General features: G+C 38.3%; 1 long non-coding RNA gene and 1 pseudogene across 1 annotated transcript; one reads left to right on the forward strand and one right to left on the reverse strand.

Annotated features, from left to right (window-relative positions):
* Positions 1-266: 266 nt before the first annotated feature.
* Positions 267-3,233, reverse strand: LOC131535485 (uncharacterized). Its single transcript, XR_009269634.1, has 4 exons — positions 3,170-3,233; positions 2,978-3,075; positions 2,448-2,543; positions 267-762 (listed from the first exon to the last, which is right to left on the reverse strand). It is a non-coding gene; the product is annotated as an uncharacterized LOC131535485 (long non-coding RNA).
* Positions 3,234-4,895: 1,662 nt separating this feature from the next.
* On the forward strand, positions 4,896-11,721 carry LOC131535484 (NXPE family member 3-like; annotated as a pseudogene).
* Positions 11,722-21,449: the final 9,728 nt, after the last annotated feature.

Raw genomic sequence — 21,449 nt, forward strand, 5'->3', positions numbered from 1 at the left:
CCAAAATGAAAGTTTTTCATCATTTACTCTAATTTACAACTGGAGTTTTTCTAAACCTGACTTTCTTTCTTCTTTTGATCACAGAAGATGATATTGTGAAGAATGCTGATAACCGATCAGTTGAAGGTAGTCACTGACTGGCTGCCATAGGATTAAAATATTATGACAGTCAACCCTTTGGTTGTCAGCTTTCTTCACAATATCTTCTTCTGTGTTCAAGAAAAAGAAAGAAAATCACAGGTCTGGAACAACATGAGAGTGAGTAAATAATGAAAGAACTTTCATTTTTGGGTGAATTTTCCCTTTAAGGCAAAGGCTGAAACAATCAAACAAACAAATAAACAAAAACCTTAGCAGTAATTAGCACACTGAATGAAAACAGGTGTTTTTGTAGTCATTAAGTATAAAAGTATTAACAAAAAGCCAACGCAAGAACGTCATTTAAGTGGCTTCATCCATTTAGCAAAGTTTGGATTTCAATGACTGCACTCTAGCTGAGCAAGTACCACCTAGATCCATGATGACTTCAAAAGTGTACTTCAATTCTTTCGGATATTCCATGTTAAGTGCATATAAGAGGCCAAACAAATATGCAAATGCAGATGGAAGATCTTTAATGTCCTCAAGCACAATGGCCTCCTCCAAGATTATTGCCATGTTGATAACAGTGGGCTGCGATGTAACACCGGCAACATCATCTTCCTCCACAGTCAGAATTCCAATCTTTACACCTTTGGTGCAGCAGTTCACAGAATTCGTATCCTGGGAGAATAATGGATGGGAGGTAGGTATTAATGGAAGTGTAAATTTACTAGGGCTGCAACAACGAATCGATTAAATCGATAAAAATCGATTACTAAAAGCGTTGGCAACGAATTTCATAATCGATTCGTTGTGTCGCGCGACGCGGAGACGTTTGATTATTAAAAAAAAAAAAACTTTAGTTGAGCGGAGCGGAGTGAACACACTCGGTCTCTCTCGCGCACGGATGCTAGCAGAGTTTGGCGCCTCATAAATAAAAACAAAAGTAAAAAAAAACAAAAAAACGAGCGGAGGTAGAGGTAAGATACATGGCGGAGGCAGAGAAATCCGTGCGACCCAAGTCATCCAAGGTGTGGGAGCAGGGGCGGCGTTTGCGTATGGCAGAGTATGGCAGTTGCCATACCGTAGCCCAGTCAGGTGCTGTGAAAAATTATCCAAACTTGAGTCGCTTATAATTTGTTTTATTATTTTAAATCAGAGAGTTTTAAAAATAGTAAACCAATGATAAGCATTAAAATAACTTGTCAGTAAAACTGTAACGCCATTGGATCATCGAGCTCTCAGCGAGACCTCGTAACTTCACCCCGCCTCCGTTCAGATTGACGCGCGCACAGCCTGGAGAAGATGAGATCTCTGCTTTTCGCAATGCAAGGGTGAATAAATAATTGGTGTTTGAATAGTACAGCGTTTTCTTTACTCAAACACTATGTCAGTAAAGGATAATGTTTTGTGTGTTTGAAGAGTGGAGAAGAATTAGTTATTTGCTGTCTATATCGTTTTAAATATCCGGTGTTATGTGCATAAGCGCTTAATTTGAGATTTTGGCCAAGTGTATTAAACAACAAGAAAAACTAAGCGCCCATATAGCTACAATCAAAGTTATATAACCTGTAAAGTTGATGAAAGCATAATGCACTTAATGCACTTATGCACTGCATAACAGCCGTTCTAACGACAGACAAAACACTCCATCTCCGTCATTCTCTGGTCAAAAACATTATTAACTCCATTTGAGCTTGATTTTCATATAATGTTAAGTGCAAGTGTCTGATACAATACCAACGCTAACGACGCAGTGTTGTTAAATTATTTAATTTTTTTGCACAATTTTTTGTGTTAGTCCATTTTTATTTTATTTTATTATTATTATAACAGCTCAGGGATGTTCAAGGAGCAACATGTTTGTGCACTTTCTAAAGATTTTAGTTCTGTTTTTGAATAAAGGGTTGGAAATGAATGCTTTTTAAAAAAATCCGATTCATCGATTAATCGAAAAATAATCGACAGATTAATCGATTATTAAAATAATCGTTAGTTGCAGCCCTAAAATTTACATATAATAATAATAATAATAATAATAATTACTATTATTATTTAGAGGTGCAACGGTACGTGTATTCGTACAGAATGGTTCACTGGGAAAATTCCAAATGGAAGTGATAATCCCTATGTCCTGCTCCCTTCAAAAGGTAGAGTCCTTGGAGTGGGGACTTTTGGGTGAGCAGGGCACGTGCCTTCCCTTCCATTTGGAATTTGCCCGGTGAACCGTTCTGTACGAATACACGTACCGTTACACCCCTATTATTATTATTATTATTGTTTGTTGTGTAAATAAACTGAATACATGTAAAATATATATAGTTTACAAATGGATTTGGAAATAGAGTATGAAAATGGTAATTTACCAGGCATATCTTGAGCAAACTTGCAGACTTCTCAAGCAGGAAAAGTAGCAATCCCTCAAGAGCCGTTGTTTTACGATGTTTGGTAATGTCACTCACCTTAAAAAAACAAAACAAAAAACAAACAAACATATATTTTGTTTATAAAATCTGCATTTGTTCTTTCTGCTTTAGGAGGTGAAGGTACAGTACACCCAAAAATGATTCTGTCATCTTTTACTCTAACCCACGTTAATCCAAACCCATATAATATAGGAAGATGTCTACACGGTCAATGCATTTTTTACATGATAAATAAAATACAGTCGATTATAAAACATGATAACTACGTGCCAGTGATTTTAAAGAAAAGCTGGATTTATCTGGCACGACACCACTCCTCCTTCACATCAGCTTTGAAAAGAACTCAATGTGCACAACATCAGAAACACGCTGCGAAATAGATTAGGCCGTCAGTTTGAGAAGAGCAAAACATTAATTATACATGGCAAATAAAATACAGTCGATTATAAAAAATAAAAAAAAGTACTTACTTAATTTTATAGAAAAGCTGGATCGATCAAGCACGACGCCACTCGTCCTTCACGTTAGCATCGACAACCACACAAAAGTACTCGAAAACAGAAACACGCTGCAAAATAGATTAGGCCGTAAGTTTGAGAAGACCACATTCATTATACATGGCAAATAAAATTGATCGATTATAAAATATTATTACTACATACCAGGCACGATATCACCACTCGTCAGCATCAACTTTTTGAAATCTACGTCTTACACCGAAGTAGCTGAAGTATCAAAGTGCGCATGCGTTCAAGGTTCAAACTGCGCACGTGCTAACAAGAAACGTTAGAATCAATGACAACTTAAACTTCTTAGTTAGATCAACAAAATATTGAATGTTTTTAACATTTAAGCAACGAATTTGTTGAATCAACTTAGTATAATGCATGAACACTTCCAATGAAAATATCATAGTTCATTTTACTGTTTTATGTTTATTAGGAGGACTTTTTGAAAGTTGGCTTTTTTACAGTGTACCTATTGCCAATACAATTCTAGCGCAGTAGCGCGAGCTCTCTTCAGAAGGAACACAAGTGCCTGTCTGACAATGAGTGTCGCGTATTGAATAGGCTATAGGCGTTGACTGCATTCCAAACGAAATAATGCCTTCATGTGACATTGGTAAAGAAAAATAGAAATACAGCGGAGACGATCGTTGCAACATCTAGTAAAAATGTCATTCTATTCGGTATGTCGCCATTAGATAAGAAAAGATGCCTTAAAACGCGGAACAGCGTAAATTATAGCCGATTTAGTCATACTCAACAACATTTGAACTTTAGGCATACAGAAATTGATAATAATAATAATTGTAATGATGATAATAATAATTTGAAACATTGTTCAGCATTTTAAACCACCAAGAAAAAAAGGTTTCCATGTGCCATTTTCATGATAAATACACACTATTATTTGTTTTGACATTTTTTCACATGTTGGGTATAAGTATAATCTCGAACGTATAGATTTATTTATTTTTTAATTATTACATTTAATTTAACAATTATAAATGTTTTAGTGTGTACCTGAAGTTATTGTCCACTCTGTTATTTTGAATACCCTCAAATGAAAGCTGGCAAAATTAAACAATTAAATCGTATAGCCGACATCACTTCCTTGGAAGGAAAACAACTTTGTAATGTGAGTAAGATCCTCTGTTATTTCAATTTTCTTATTTTATTTTATTTCATTTATTTTATCTTTCCGGTCAACATCAATATATTCCACTCTGTTATGGGAAATAGAAAGTCAGCAGAAATTCATATTTTTAAAATTAAAATGTTAAAAACCATGCCATTCTTTATTTGATAAAACTGACTTTAGCTTAGATCATCCACTCTTTTAATGTCCACCCTGTTATAATAAGCCTCTCAGACCTGTATTCATTAGAATGGACATCACATGGTTTCTGGCTTAAAGCAATATATATATATATATATATATATATATATATAATATTATTATTATTATTATTATTATACCTGGTTACTCACTGGTCCCCGATCCGAACCGTCATCACAATCCTTTCTCGAGGATCTGAATGCTAAGCTTAAATATTAAATAATTCATATTTTGCTTGGTGTCTTTGTGGATTTAGGTTCATTTGCTGTTAGCTGTAAGGACCATTGAAATAACTGAAATATTTTGGTGAAGTGTTACGGAACTGTAACTGACAGACCTGGAACTACTTCACAGTTGTGCTTTAATGGAAATTTAAATTTAAGCATCTAGCAGCCTTGTGGTATATTACTCTGTACAAACTATACCTTCTGCTATTCAGTTTCCGTAGTGAACTGAACTGATTATCATCATGATTTTTAGTTTAGTAATATAATCTACATGCATGATTCCCACAAAGACAGAACTTTTGATTAATAATCATTTATTATGTATTTGTAGGTTGTATGGTCTTATATGGGTAATGAAAGGAAGAAACACCCTCCACCAAACTTTTTGTCTCAGCACTTTGCAGGACTCTCGAACTCTCCAAACTCCTCTTCTCCTTCAGCACTCAGTTCAGATGAGTCAATTATAAGCTCTTTTACTCTGAATTAGGAATCAGTTCAGATGCCTACTCCAGGTTACAGCAGGCAGTTTACTGGGCAGAGCCTGACAGATCAATCACAAATGTGTCCATGAGTACTAGTCCAGCTCACACCACATTCATCATAGAGAACCTGAAAGAGAGCTACCAAATTGGAGAGGAGCTTTTTGTTACGGTGCATGCAAAGGATTTTGATAATAAATCTAAGCGTTATGGAGGCGACTTTTTTCAAGCCAAGCTGTTCTGGTCTAAAACTAAGGTCAGTGACTGTAAACATTATTTTAATACTAACTGTTGTTGAATTTAAACTCTGCACCTGGGTCAAAGAGAGAGAGAGTTGTACTGAGAATGTTCTTCTGTCACAGGCCAGTGTGTTTGGGGAGGTGGTGGACCTGCTCAATGGCTCCTACTCTGTGCGTTTCCTCCTGCCGTGGGTCGGTGAGGCTCAGGTTGCTGTACGTCTAATTCACTCCAGTGAAGCTGTGCAGGTCCTGAAGCGTCACAGAGATACTGACTCTGACAGAGTGTACTTTAATGGATATTATGAGGGACCAGGACCAAATAAGACCAGGTTGAGTGAAACGGTGAAGTGTAATGTAAAGTGGGACAAGAATGGACTAGAGAGTATGGGAACCGGAGACTGTTGCTGTGAATACAACGATCCCCGTACCGGAGAAACATGGCGCTGCCAGAGACCCAAATCACTGCCATGCAGTGCCTTTGTGTACCACTCTATGGGTGGTTATAGAAACCGTCTGACAAATAAAGAGAAGATGTTTATGTGAGATTTAAATGATTCTTAATTAAATGTACTTATTTAATTTATTCATTTATTTAATGCATTAATGGAAGACAGAATGACAGATAAACATGTTCTCTTTGGCAGGACGCAAACTAACAAAGGTATCAATGGAGATAAGAGCATCATCAAAGTGTTTTATCTCCATGGAAATGAAACTATTGGTATGTTGGTCAGTAGTTGAACCCAGAGCAATAGTACAGTACAGAGATGCTGGGAAATGTGATGCAAAAAAAGAGGAATTAATTTCAAAATAAAAATAACTACAGTTTAGGCAAATTTTGGAAAACTTTCTTAAAGACGTTACAGTCTCCATTTTCTCATCTTCCAGATGTAACAGAGAAATGTTGTCCTGGTTTACACACTCCAGTTCCAGCCGGCTTTTACCTGAATGATGTGTGGACGTCTTTTGTCTGTAGCATCCAACATTTTACAACACAAAAGACAACAGAGTGCCTGAAAAACAAGCACATCTACATGATGGGCGACTCTACTATGAGACAGTGGTTTGAGTTCTTTGTGAAAGCAGTACCAAGTGAGATGGGAAGCTGCTTACTGGTTAATTATATATTGTATATCCAGTGTAATTGTGGGATCATATTTGTTGCTCTCACTCAATTATTTACATGCACGTTCTTAGAGATGGTCCTCACTGCAGAACACAAGATCCAGGGGGCGTGGTTGGATCTAGATCCAACTCCTCCCACCTTACATAGACCTAAACCTACCCGTCTCCACCCCCTGATCCATAAACCCACCCATCCCCACCCCTAAACCTACCAATCTCCACTCCCTGGATGTGGATCCAACTCCGCCCCCTGGATCTTTTGTTCTGCAGTGAGGGGCTACTGCGTTCTTAATATGTCATGTAAACGTGGTAACCCGTTTTCTTTTATCGGAGTAAAGTAAAAAATGGCGTAATCACAAACTGGTCGACACAGGTAGTTTTTTTGCCTCTTACCCCAATTTCGCGCAGCATGTAAACACTTTCTGTCTGCTTATTGAAGTGTGCATGTGTGATACGTAACAAGAATGCATCGTTAGTGCAGATTTAAGTGCATCTAGTCAGAGCAAACGTTTTGCATTAAAGAAAGGAAATATATCACAGACTCTTTCATGATTCAGAAAATAAGAATGTGTTCTCTTATTGTGCATTAGATGTAGAAGTGGTTCAGTCAAAATACTGCATTTGTAACTGCATGAGAGCATAATATACAGTATAAGCTGTAAGTTCCCTATCGTTACTTCACTCGTACTGCGCCTGCTTAAGACGCTATGGGGAAAAACTCCTTTTTCTCCGGTGACTGAAGCCTTTTCAGTAATGCAGTGTAACTGCACGGCCATTTGTTCGTGCAGTGAATTGAAAATGAACCAATGGCTCTGCAGTGGAGCTGCACGAGCCTATGGCAACGAAGCGCGCCAGAGCCTGCCAGAATGGGTGGGGCCATCTGACTATATAAGCGGCATTTTGCCATAGGATCCTCAGATTTCTTCTAATTCAGCGACGACGACGATCTTTGCTGTTGCTATGAGACTTGAAGCTTCACCGTAGAAACGCCTCGCATCGGATCAAGACCTTTTTTTTTCTGCTCGGCTGACTTCGGAGCTCCCGCAGCTGCCTTCAGAGTCCGCAGCAGCGCCGGTCTTCCGGATCCCCTGCCGCCATCCGGCAATTTTCTAAAAGAGTGTAAAAGAGCAAATTTTACATGGCGTTGTTACAAATGACGCGCCGTTTCTGTTACTCGCATGCCACCGATGGTCACAGCGAGTGCATCTCATGCTTGGGAAATCCCATGCTGGACGACAGCATGACGTTGGCAGCTTCAGACACGGAGGAGCTGTCGGGCTCAACCAACGACAGCGCCCCCCTACCGTCTGCGCAGTCCAGCAATCCTAAATCAGGCATGGACACCAAACTGTACCGTGTTCTGTCAAAGGCTGTGGAAGAGCTGGGCTAGAGTGGTCTCCACCAGAAGGGGCTAGAGTGGTCTCCACCAGACGCAACGATAGGCAGGTTCATGGCCAGTCTAGTGGTACTAGAGCGCCACCTATGGCTGACACTGACGGAGGTCAAGGATGCGGACAAAGTCTCCCCCCTGGCCCCCCCAGTCTCCCCCACTGGCCTCTTCGAACCTGTGGTTGAGGGAATTACTGAGCGCTTCACTGCGGCACCGAAGTTGTCCCAGGCTATGCAACACTTCCTTCCAAAGCGCTCTAGTTCTACGGCTGCTCCTAGTCGCCCCAAGTCAGCGCTGACTCAGTAGCCTGTGCCGAGGTTCCCACCTTGGTTCAGAGTGCTCCGAGGTGATTAATTTACTGGCAAAAGGAGCTGTAGAAGCGGTTCCTCCAGCTCAGAGCGAGTCAAGCTTTTACAGCCGTTATTTCCTTGTCCCCAAAAAGAATGGCAGCCTTTGGCTCATTCTTGATCTCAGACACCTGAACCGCGCCCTTATGAAATGGCCATTCAGGATTACTTCCTCTCGCAAGTATGCCCAGGGGACTGGTTCTTTTCCCTGGATCTGAAAGCCGCGTACTTTCACATCCAGATAGCCCCCCATCTCAGACGATTCTTGAGATTTGCCTTCAAGGGAGTGACATATCAATACATGGTCCTTCCATTCGGACTGTCCCTAGTTCCCCACACTTTTACGAAGTGCGTGGACACAGCTCTTTCTTCTCTGAGACAGATGGGAATCCGCGTTCTGAATTACCTCAACGACTGGCTTGTCTTACCCCAGTCCGAGGACGAGCTACTGTCTCACATATCGTTTCTCCTTAGCCACCTAGAGTTTCTGGGGCTCAGGGTGAATTTTACCAAGAGCGCTCTGTCTCCCAGCCAATGGATTCCGTTTCTGGGAACAGTTTTCAACTCGGCCCGAATGAGGGCGACAGTTGCGCCAGAACATACACTGGCTATACAGCAGCTCGTGGCCTCTTTCAAATTAGGAGCCTCTCACCCCCTCAAAATGTTTCAGAAGATGCTGGGTCTCATGGCCTCCGCATCTCTAGTGCTACAGCTGGGCCTGCTTTGCATGTGGCCCCTTCGTGTCAAGGTAGAACGGGTCTGTGTGGCAGCTCTGGCCCCTTGGAAGGACTCTCAATGGATGGAACGGGGCGTGTCCCTTGGAATGGTCTGCAGGGGAAAGGTGGTCTCGACAGACACTTCCAACTTAGATTGGGGAGTGCTGTGCGAGGGCAAACCGGCTTTCGGCCACTGATCGGAAGAAGGTTGGCTGCACATCAACTGCGTGGAAATGCTGGCAGTATGTTTGGGCCTTCACACATTCCTTCCAGATCTGAGGGGACACCATGTCCCGGTCAGATCAGACAGCATGACGGTTGTGTCATACATAAATCACCAGGGCGGACTCTCCTCGTCTCTTTATTCTAGTAGAGCGCCTCTTGGAATGGGCTCAGCTCCACTTGCGTTCACTGAGAGCAACGAATGTGCTGGGCAAGTTGAACCAAGGAGCGGACATGCTGTCTCGGAGTAATGTCCCCTCAGAAGAGTGGATGCTTCACCCACAAACGGTTCAGGAAATCTGGGAGATCTTTGGCAAGGCAGAGGTGGACCTCTTTGCCTCAGAAGACAACTCTCATTGCCCAACTTATTTCTCGAAGGACAAGTGGCCCAACCTCCTCGTTTATGCTTTTCCCCCGCAGGTAATCAGGCGAATCAGGGAGCAAGAGCACAAGGTTCTGTTAGTAGCCTCTGGAGAAACAAACACTAGTTCGCTGAGCTGTCCCAGCTGCTTGTAGCAGCTCCATGGCTCATTCCCCTGAGACAGGACCTCCTCTCTCAGGCGAACAGAATAATATGGCACCCCCAACCCGAGCTGTGGATTTCTGCACCTTTGGCCTCTCGATGGAAGCCTGTGGACCTCCCGAGAGCGTACTATATACAATCTCTCAGGCTAGAGCACCATCTACGAGATGACTCTATGCCTTTTAAATGGTCTGTCTTCTCCACCTGGTGTACAGCCCACGGCGCAGACCCAATTTCCTGTGACATATCTCTGGTATTGTCCTTCCTGCAAGAGCAATTGGAAAAGGGCCGTTCCCCTTCCACGCTCAAGGTCTATGTAGCAGCCATAGCAGCCTCTCATGCTCCTATAGCTGGCCAATCGTTGGGCAGGAACAACCTAGTTGGTCATTTTTTTGAAAGGGTCTAAGAGGCTCAACCCGCCTCGCCCCATTACAGTCCCTACATGGGATCTGCCCACAATGCATCTTAAGCAGATGCAGTACTCATTCCTGTATCTCACGGAACCGAGATTATGTTAGTAACGGAGTATGTTTCCGTAGCAAGCTTTAACATCTCAACTGACAACATATAGAATACTCAGAGTCAGATACACAAATGATTATATTTTGAAGTCACTACAGGGAAATATCCTGATTTATTAATAAAGTAATGTAAAAGTGGCCTAGGTGCATGTAAACGGGAAAAGATGATATTTGTGAGTAATCGGCTTACTGGGGTTCACTGAGCACATTTACATGCACACCAGTAAGCTGATAACTCACAAATATCAGCTTATTAAAATAACCAGTTTTCCCTGTTTACATGCACATCAGTAACCTGACAATGCAAGTAACCTGCGTTTACATAACTTCATTAATAAAACAGGTTATTTCCCTGTAGTGACGTCAAAATATAATCATTTGCGTATCTGACTCTGAGTAAGAAAGTGTCTGCTTTTGTGATGGCCTATATTTCCTTTTTTCTTTACTGCAAGATGTTTGCTTGGTCTGGATGTGCTTAAATCTGCACTAACAATGCGTTCCTGTCATGTATCACACATGCACACTTCAGTAAGCCGACTGAAAGCAGGTTATTGCATTTACATGCCGCACAAAATCGGAGTAAGAGGCAAAAAACTACCTGTTGCGACCGGTTTATGCTTACGCAGTTTATGACCTTACTCCAATAAAAGAAAACGGGTTACCGCGTTTACATGACCAAGTGCGTTTTCAGCTTATTAAGCATAATCAGCTTAAGAATGTGCATAAACGCACTCAATGTTTTTCAGCCCTGAAGCAGATGAACCTGCATGTCCAATATCAGTCAGGGCCACTCGTAGCAGTGGATGTTAAGAACAAAATTGACTTACACTGGAGGGCTCACGGCATTCCTCTGCGCACTCGAAAAACAGCAGTTGCTGACCTGCACTACATCAGTAATGAGATCGATGACCAGGCTGGAGGACCCCACACAGTCATTATATTCAATCTGGGGCCCCATTTCACCACCTACCCTCTGGATTTCTACACCCATAGAGTTTTGAGGATCCGCAAAGCTGTTCTAGCATTGTTACAACGGGCGCCTGACACTACCGTTATAATCAAGACTGTCAACACTGGCTATAAAGTAAGCTTATACAGTATCATGTGTTAAAATACAAGAAGACCACTCTGTTCTTATGAGTTTAAGATTGATATTGTTTTTCTGTTTATATAATAGGATATCTTTGGCAGTGACTGGTATTCTCTACAGTTGCACAAAATTCTGCGATGGGCTTTTCAGGATGTTGGTGTTTATATTCTGGATGTGTGGCAAATGACGGCCTGTCACTACAGCAAAGAGAACATTCATCCAGGCCCTGTCATCATCAAAAATGAGATTGACATTTTACTCTCTTTTACTTGCCCTAAATAAATTAAAATTATCTTGCCAAGTGAACATTCAGGTTATTATACTTATTAAAAACCACTCCTTGAATCACCGTCTCCAAATTTTTTAAACCAGTGTGCGCAGGTTTACTGCAAGTAACTTGAAATAACTAAAACTGACACACTGGAAATTACTGGAGTTGTATTCCTGCTTGTCACAATACTTGTCTGCATGGTCATAGTTGAATAACCAGTTTGGGTTATTAGAAACACATCAATCTGGACCATAAATTGAATAGCTTTCCTGGTAAGCTATAGCAATCAATCAATCAATAAATAAAATAGTGAATGAAATAGATCTGTGAATTGAGTCTTGGGGCCTCATTTATAAAGTGTGTGTATGCTCAGATCTTAGAGTGTGCATACACTTAAATCCAAGCCAACTGTCATATTTGTAAAAACTGCCTTTGACGTGGAAAAGTGCTTAGCGTCACGTCAGGGTCTGAGCATATGTACACACTTTTTCTTGTCTGAGTACTGCAGGTTTTTGAAAATGTAAACTGTATTTGCAGCTCACTGTTCTAAATAAAAGAATTTGGATGATGACTGGTGATCTTTTATATGTTAATGACATTAATCAGGAGTCGTTTATAAGGTACAGAGTTGAAACTATTCAGTTGCGTGCAAGTTCAAGCTCATTTGCGAATGTTTACTTATAAATACACACGTGGTCAGAATTGTTGGTACCCTTGGTAAATATGATCAAAGAAGGCTGTGAAAATAAATTTGCATTGTTACTTTTAATTTTTTTTTAAAGTTAACAAAAATCTAACATTTCATTGGAGAATAAGAATTTAAAATGGGAGGAAATATCATTATGAAATAAATGTTTTTCTCAAATACACGTTGGACACAATTATTGATACCCCTAAATATTTTTATGAGTAAAATATATCTGAAATATATTTCCATTTATATTCACAATTTTGAGCACACAAGGGTGATTATGAACATGAAATTATCCAGCCATGGCTTCCTGTTTCACAGAAATATAAATAGGAGGGAAAATAAAGGCCAAATTCCCTTAATCACCCATCACAATGAGAAAAACCAAAGAATATATTTCTGATGTGCAGCAAAAGATAACTGAGCTTCCCAAATGAGAAAGTGGCTTTAAGAAAAGAGTTAGAGCAGTGAAAATTCCCATTTCCACCATCAGGGAAATAATTAAGAATTTCCAATCAACAGAAAATGTTACAAATCTGCCGGAAGTGGACATGTGTCTATATCGTCCTAATGCACGGTGAGGAGGAGAGTTTGAGTGGCTAAAGATTTTCTAAGGACCACAGCTGAAGAACTGCAGAAAATAGTTAAGTCTCAGGGTCAGAAAACCTTTTTAAAAAATGTTCAAACAGCACTTGCATCACCACATGTTGTATGGGAGGATTTCAAGAAAAAAATCAAGAAATTAAAATGCTTTTACCAAAAAACAATCCCCAGCATATTCGGTTGTCAGACATGACTGGAACTTCAAATGGGACTGGCTTCTATGGTCAGAAGTAACAAAACAATTTGATTTTTAGCAGCAAACACTCAAGATGGGTTTGGTGAACACAGGGATAAAAAGTACCCCATGTGTACAACAAAATATACTGCTGTATTTTTTATGTTGTGGGTCTATATTTCTGCTGGAGGTCCTCGACATCTTGTTTAGATACATGGCATCATTGATTCTATAAAATACCAACAGATAAAAAATTAAAAATTGACTGACTCTGTTAAAAATCTTATAATGGGCCATGTTTGGATTTTCCAACTGGACAATAATCCAAAAACAAACCTTAAAAACAACACAAAAATGGGTCATTGGGAACAAAACCAAGCTTCTGCTATGGCCATTCCAGTTCCCTGACCTGAACCCTATAGAAAAGGAGTGGGATGAACTGAAGAGGAGAAGCACCATCGTGGAGCTGGGAATCTACAGGGTCTGGAGTGATTCTGGAAGAAGGAATGGTCTCTGATCTCATCAGGCATTATAGGAGACAACTCAGAGCTGTTATTTTGGCAAATGGAGGTTTCAAAAAGTATTGAATAAAAGGGTGCCGTTAATTGTGTCCAATGTGTATTAGAGAAAAACATTTATTTCATAATAATATTTCCCCCATTTGAAATTCTTATTCTCTAATTTTTTAAATAAAAGATCAAAAGGATTAACAATGCATATTTATTTTCACAGCCTTCTTTGATCATATTTACCAAGGGTACCAACAATTCTGACCATGTGTGTATTTGAAGGGTACATAAAGAATGGACTAGATATATGGGTGAATGTCACCAAAAAGTCGTAATTACCAGTGGGGAAACTCTTTCTTTAAGCTCTGAATTATTGAAATAGGGAATTGTCATGGAGTAAACATGTGGGATACAATGGATGCAGCATCTGTATGGAGAGTAAATTTGAAATAATTTTTTTTTTTTCCATTTACAATAAAATTATCCAAGTTGCATTTACAAAATACAATATCACAATTAACAGTTATTAATTAGAATAATAACAATTCAATATTTTCACTATTTCACATGCATCCCAAATTGGTAACTACTTCGTACATCTACTTTGTAATCTAAAAAAAAATATATACAAATTGTAGTAGCCTTAAAGGCAGTACTGTTAATAAAGAATTTATCTTCTAAACTAAATGATTGATTCATTGAAACAAAAGGGTGTTCTTACAGTAATCAAAACTGGAAAACTGGATCGGGCTTTCTGGGATGGTACTCAAATGGTTCAGGTCATACTTAGAAGGGAGAGGTTATTATGTGAGTATAGGAGAGCATAAGTCTAAGTGGACGTCCATGACATGCGGAGTCCCACAAGGCTCAATTCTTGCACCACTCTTGTTTAGCCTGTATATGCTCCCACTAAGTCAAATAATGAAAAAGAACCAAATTGCCTATCACAGCTATGCTGATGATACCCAGATTCACCTAGTCTTATCTCCAAACGACTACAGCCCCATTGACTCCCTCTGCCAATGCATTGATGAAATAAACTGTTGGATGTCCCAGAATTTTCTTCAGTTAAATAAGGAAAAAACTGAAGTCATTGCATTTGGAAACAAAGATGAAGTTCTCAAGGTGAATGCATACCTTGACTCTAGGGGTCAATCAACTAAAAACCAAGTCAAAAATCTTGCGGTGTTTCTGGAGACAGACCTTAGTTTCAGTAGTCATGTCAAAGCAGTAACTAAATCAGCATACTATCATCTCAAAAACATTGCAAGAATTAGATGTTTTGTTTCCAGTCAAGACTTGGAGAAACTTGTTCATGCCTTTATCACCAGCAGGGTGGATTATTGTAATGGTCTCCTCACCGGCCTTCCAAAGAAGACCATTAGACAGCTGCAGCTCATCCAGAACGCTGCTGCCAGGATTCTGACTAGAACCAGAAAATTTGAGCATATTACACCAGTCCTCAGGTCCTTACACTGGCTTCCAGTTACATTTAGGATTGATTTTAAAGTACTTTTACTCGTTTATAAATCTCTAAATGGCCTAGGACCTAAATACATTGGAGATATGCTCACTGAATATAAATCTAACAGACCACTCAGATCATTAGGATCGAGTCAGTTAGAAATACCAAGGGTTCACACAAAACAAGGGGAGTCTGCTTTTAGCTATTATGCTGCCCGCAGTTGGAACCAGCTTCAGAAGAGATCAGATGTGCTAAAACATTAGCCACTTTTAAATCCAGACTCAAAACTCATCTGTTTAGCTGTGCATTTGTTGAATGAGCACTGTGCTACGTCCGAACTGACTGCACTATGTATAATCACTTTCTATTCTTAAATGTTTTAAATTCTTTTAAAATAAATTTTTAAATCACTTTGTTTTTATTGTTGTGATTATTATTATTTTTAATTTCTTCTTATTATTTTTAATGACTATTTCACTTCCTTTTATGTAAAGCACTTTGAATTACCATTGTGTATGAAATGTGCTATATAAATAAACTTGCCTTGCCTTTATATATAAAATAGTCAATACTGCACTCTGCCTTACTCTTCAATAACTCTTTAGAAATATGGCACCAAATACAGACTTCCAACCCAACATACATTCTCATGTGCATGCCTCACCAGTTTTTTTTTTTATCTCTCTGCTTGTCGTTTATGAACTTTTAGGTAAGCATTTAAAGCATTCAATTTACAATCGCTATGACAATTTTTTCAATGCTTTTAACAATTTTCCTAAACTTTTAACACAGTTAGCACAACATCCGTCTGTGTAGGCTATACAATTAACACATTTCTTGTTGCTTTGACACAAAATGCATACAGTTAACACAAATTTAAAATGTTTGAACTTCTTTTACACACAAGCTCAACCAAGACCAAAACAATGTAATTTTACTGCCAAATTTTCAAATGCTTTCACTCTGTATGTCAGAACAGATAACATCATGTTCTAAAACTAACTTATAGGCTAAAGTCAAAGTGAACAGCAGTTCATATTGTGAATTGAAACACAAATATGTCCAAATTCAGTCGCATGACCATATGATATACAGTAAAAGACGTCCTCTTTGGGCTGATCTTATGTGGAAAAGTGCACTCCTGCATAAATGGGAGATTTTAGATCTGCACCAAAGATTGGTGCCAGAGAAAGGGGACAGGTGGGAGACAACTTGCCAATATATGTGATCACATGGAACAATGTGGCATTCCACCATTCCCAGTGCAGTCAGAGCCTGGTTTGACACTCATTCGAGAATGATGTCTCCTTTCCTTGCCCCTTGCTCCCCTTTCCTCCCCTTACCTCAACCCCATTGAGGAGTTTTTCTGAGCCTGGAGATGGATGGTTTTTGACCATCGTCCACAGGGTCAAATGTCCCTCCAGGATGCAATGGATGCTGAATGCCAAGACATCACAGCTGAACAATACCAGGAAGGACAAGGCATACCAAAAGATTCTTCCCAAGATGCTTTGCCATAGAAGATATCAGGTGTGATGTGGATGAGAACATGTGGCCAAACGCATAAGACTGGGCAGATTAGATTACATTTATTTATTTTTTAATTCTTCTGTTTAATTTTTCTGTTTGTATATTTTGTATTTTCACATAATACAGTTTTTTTCAATTGCTAACAAGCCTTTACCAATACTTTAAGTACTTTTTCTAAACTCTTAACACAGCAACACACCTACATCACATATTTAGCCAATTAGTAAATTTTCTGGCCAAAACTACATTTTGTTAAACAAGTAAAAACTCTACATTTCAAAATGCTTTTTCTACATATACTAACTCTATCAAAACACAGCAAACATGATTCAAAATTGAGTCATTCGGTCAAAACATTGGCACTGGTTTTCTATCCAATAGGAACATACAGTCAATCATAGTGCATAGACTGTCAAAATGATAACAATTTTTCTTGATTGCTAACACACAATTCATTAAACAATTCACCATTTTCTCACGACTATGAACAATCTCAAAACTACACACCAATGTGTGCAAACTTCAGACTTTCAGGTCAAAGACAAATATTTTAGTCAAAAACATATTATCTTTTGTCAGAATCTAATCTTTGGCCTCAGATGACACACAAAGCTGTCAAATACACAAACTATTTTCCTGACTAGAGAACACTAGTGAGATCAATTCCAAAATGGTTATAGTATTATTACTGTATTTTCATTTACAGTATTATTACTGTATTTCCATTTACAGTATTTTTACTGTATTTTCAGTATCAGTGTAGTGTTTATGTTTTCATGTACATTTTCATGTACATTTTTTACCTGTAAAAACAATCAAATTGTGGTACAGCACTGTAATCCATGATTTTTACCACCCCAACCCCATAAAAATCACAATAACTCATGAGCATTAGCTCTGATAATATTTATTTTAATTGTTGAACATTTTCTTTTTAAAAGTACAAATTACAAGTCTTGATCTCTAGGATGAACTAGCTGAAAAAAGGGCATCACCACAGTCCCCTGGGCACTTTGTATCGTGGCAAAACATACACATACTGAAAAGCAAAAATAAGTAAGTACACTAACAGTCAGAAGTTTTTGAACGGTAAGATTTTTGATGTTTTTAAAGAATTCTCTTCTGCTCACCAAGCCTGCATTTATTTACTGCAAAAGCAGTAATACTGTGAAATATTTTTACTATTTACAGTTTTTCTCGATTGCTAACACACTATAACTGATTAATTTGGCCTATTTTTCCAAACCATTCATACAGTTCTCAAAACAAAGACATGTTTCTCAAAACTCTCAAAACACATTTCACCTGTTTGCACACACGTTCCAATTTGCTCAGTGTTTTCTGCAAAACTCTACACAAAAACGCCATCATTTTGCACAGGTGTAACCATGTTCTCATTTAGAAAACTCAAACACACAATATAATTAACTCAAGCATCAAAAAATGAACACAAACAGCACGTTTATCCATGTGTGAACATTCAGAAGCAAAACTGATGACACACAGGTCAGAATCTCAGGATGATATGCACAGGAGCACAAGTGATTATGTGTTTTGGAAAATGAATACTGGTAGTGGGAGACAAAGAGGAATAGGAAGAGAAAATAAAATAAAAAATTAAGGGGATGAGGTCAAAGGTCGTTTGTTCCTGATGAAATACAAAGCACAATAGTTGACCACATTCTTCTGCATGGACTGACCGTGAGGGAAGATGGCCTACAGACTCATCTACAAGGTTTCAATACTACTGACACATACAATATAATTACAGCACATAGCAGCAGTACTTCAGATGAGAGAACTTTCATTATTCTATGAACAGTAAATAATGTAGCACATGTTGTACACCCTCAAACTCATTACTGTTGAAATGATTCGTAGCCAAGTAGTCCAAACATCTACTCTATTTTTGCAGAACTGAGAGACGACTGTCCAGGGAAGGCAGAGAAGTCTTTTTTCAGAAGATTAAGAAACCGCTATAACAAATAAGGATACTACCAATACTGTAATGCAATTTGGCTGAGGATGCTGAATGAATGAATGAATGAATGAATGAATGAATGAATGAATTTATTTATTTATTCATTCACAGTAACTGACAGTATAGTCCAGTGTGTGTTTACTGTATATTCAGTTGTTTGGTCTTTGAACTTTTCTTCTAAGATATCTTTACAGTCGAGTAATGAAAGTAAACTTTTCTTAAAGTTTATTGCTGAATTTTACTGTATCTGCACCCCTTTATTAATACTGTATACTGTAACAGACATTGACTAGCAAAATGATTCCTATTTCCCAAAAGGAGGTTTTTGTAACAGTGTTTTGAATTGATCTCACTAGTGTTCTCTAGACAGGAACGTAGTCTGAGTATTTGACAGGTTTGTGTATCATCTGAGGCCAAAGTGTGAGTCTGACAAAAGAGAATATGTTTTTGACTAAACTATTTGATTTTGACCTGGAAGTTTGAAGTTTGCATAAGTTGGTGTGTAATTTTGAGATTGTGTTTATAGTTGTGAGAAAATGGTGAATTGTTTCATGAATTGTGTGTTAGCAATCGAGAAAAACTGTAAAATAAGCTTTCTATTTGAATATATTTTAAAATGTAATTTATTCCTGTGATCAAAGCTAAATTTTCAGCATCATTACTCCAGTCTTCAGTGTCACATGATCCGTCAGAAATCATTCTAATATACTGATAAACATTTATTATTATTATTATTATTATTATTATTATCATCATCATCATAACAGTTGAGTACATTTTTTCAGAATTCTTTGATGAATAGAAAGATCCAAAGATCAACATTTATCTGAAATAAATGGGGGGGGGGGTTTAAAGACATTTATAATGTTACAACATATTTCTATTTCAGATAAATGCTGTTCTGAACTTTCTGTTCGTCAAGGAAACCTGAAAAATTAGACTCAGCTGTTTTCAACATAATAATAATAATAATAATAATAATAATAGTTTTTTTGTGCAGCAAATCAGAATATTAGAATGATTTCTGAAGGATCATGTGACACTGAAGACTGGAGTAATGATAAAAATTCAGCTTTGATGACAGGAATAAATTACATTTTAAAATATATTCAAATAGAAAACATTTATTTTAAATAGTAAAAATATTTCAAAATTGCACTGTTTTTGCTGTACTTTGGATCAAATAAATGCAGGCTTGGTGAGCAGAAGAGGCTTCTTTAAAAACATTAAAAATCTTACTGTTCAAAAACTTTTGACTGGTAGTGTTAATAAAGTCAAATAATACAGTAAAAATTAGTTTGTGTTGTATTAAATTTCTGTAATTTTGACAGTCAAAGTTGACAAGCTCTCCGATGAGAAACAGCAGGATGGGATTCAGGCAGATCCTTTTTCTTTGAACCCTCTTTCCAGAATTCCAGCTGGCCTGTGACTTTCAATGCATTTGGTGCCACAAAGATCTGAATGAACCTGCAAGCACAAGAAAAAAAAAAAAAACATTATTTTTCAAAGCAGTGTTTACAGAATTCGCTACAGAACTGTCAAACTTGGTGCTGTATGCACTTCGATGTTAATAAAACCTTATATACTACATCTGAACGCACCTACAAAGGAAGGTACATAATTAGTTGATAATCCATCACATTCAAATTATTAAAGCTCCATTTTTTACAATGCATTCTCAATCAGTAGAACAAAGTGCTAGAATGCTGAATTAATGGGTTTGATTCCAGGGGCTGTTCTAGGGTGAGTGGATATCCGGGGCTTAGTTCAGAGACATTAATTTATGTATCAGAATCAGTGTTGGGTGTAATGCGTTACTAAGTAACGCGTTACTGTAATTAAATTACTTATCCACTGAAAAAGTAAAGTAAGGGATTACTGTTCATTTTTAGGTAATTTAATTACAGTTACTTATAAAGTACTTGCGTTACATACACTAAATAATTTCAACAGTTCTAAAATCAATATTGAATTTGAAATCTAAATTTACCATCTAAAGATAAAATTGAATGCAGCGGCGTTAACCCTCCGCGCGCCGGTTCGTTTACTTTCAGATTTTCCTGATTCACAGAGAAACCTTAAATACTCGGATACATATAAGTAGGGTTGCCAATCGTCCCGTATTAGCCGAGACCGTGCTGCCGCGACTGAGAGCGCCTCGACGGTGTTTGGTGTCCCGCAGCAGCAGCGAGAGCAAGTGACTTGCGCAGCTGAAGAGTTCTGCGTTCAAATGCACGCAATAGGCTGAAGCTTGCCGCAAAGCCCCAGCAAACATGACCATGAATGTGTCCGCCGGAAATAGTAAGGACATATTTGAATTATTTAATAATCTTGGCAGATTGATATTCATTTCCAATTTCATGGCTGTACTGCAAAATATAATGCCCAATACAGTAACAACAATGGTAAATTTATTGTTGTGACTCTACAACTACAAATCTTACCTTTGATAGATGCGCTGAGAATGCGTTGAATTAAACAACCGAGGCAGACTGCCGCTGTTTTCTTCTTCTGTGAATTCAAATTGACCTCGGTGCCGAAACACGGAAGAGCGCCACTAGAGCGCTAGCGGCCGAACGTATATTGCATTCGTAGTGGTTTAGCACTACCAGTGCAAGATCAGTGTTGGCGCCCCCCTGTATTCTAGTAGCCTCTAAAACAAACTCCAGCAGAAAAGTTTATATATAGGCCTATTATTCAATTGCCTCAAAGTTATTCGTATTTTTGCACATTTTTATATAAAATGAGAACATGAGAAGTAAAATTTACTTTAAAGAATGTCTGCATTTTTTTTTCTTTCATTTTTACTTATAGAGATAATTAATGGAAAAGTGGCCATGCTAAGTTGAAGATTTCTGCCAGTATTTCACTTGGCAGAAAAACAAATAGGCCTACTATTAAAATGAATGTCATGATTTCCACTATGACCACTAGATGGCAGCAGAAGATCATTTGTCTCATTTACCATTTCCACTTTGTAATAAGGTTCTTTTCAC

The sequence above is a fragment of the Onychostoma macrolepis genome, unplaced genomic scaffold, assembly GCF_012432095.1.
Source record: "Onychostoma macrolepis isolate SWU-2019 unplaced genomic scaffold, ASM1243209v1 Scaffold3, whole genome shotgun sequence".
Taxonomy (NCBI): Eukaryota; Metazoa; Chordata; class Actinopteri; order Cypriniformes; family Cyprinidae; genus Onychostoma; species Onychostoma macrolepis.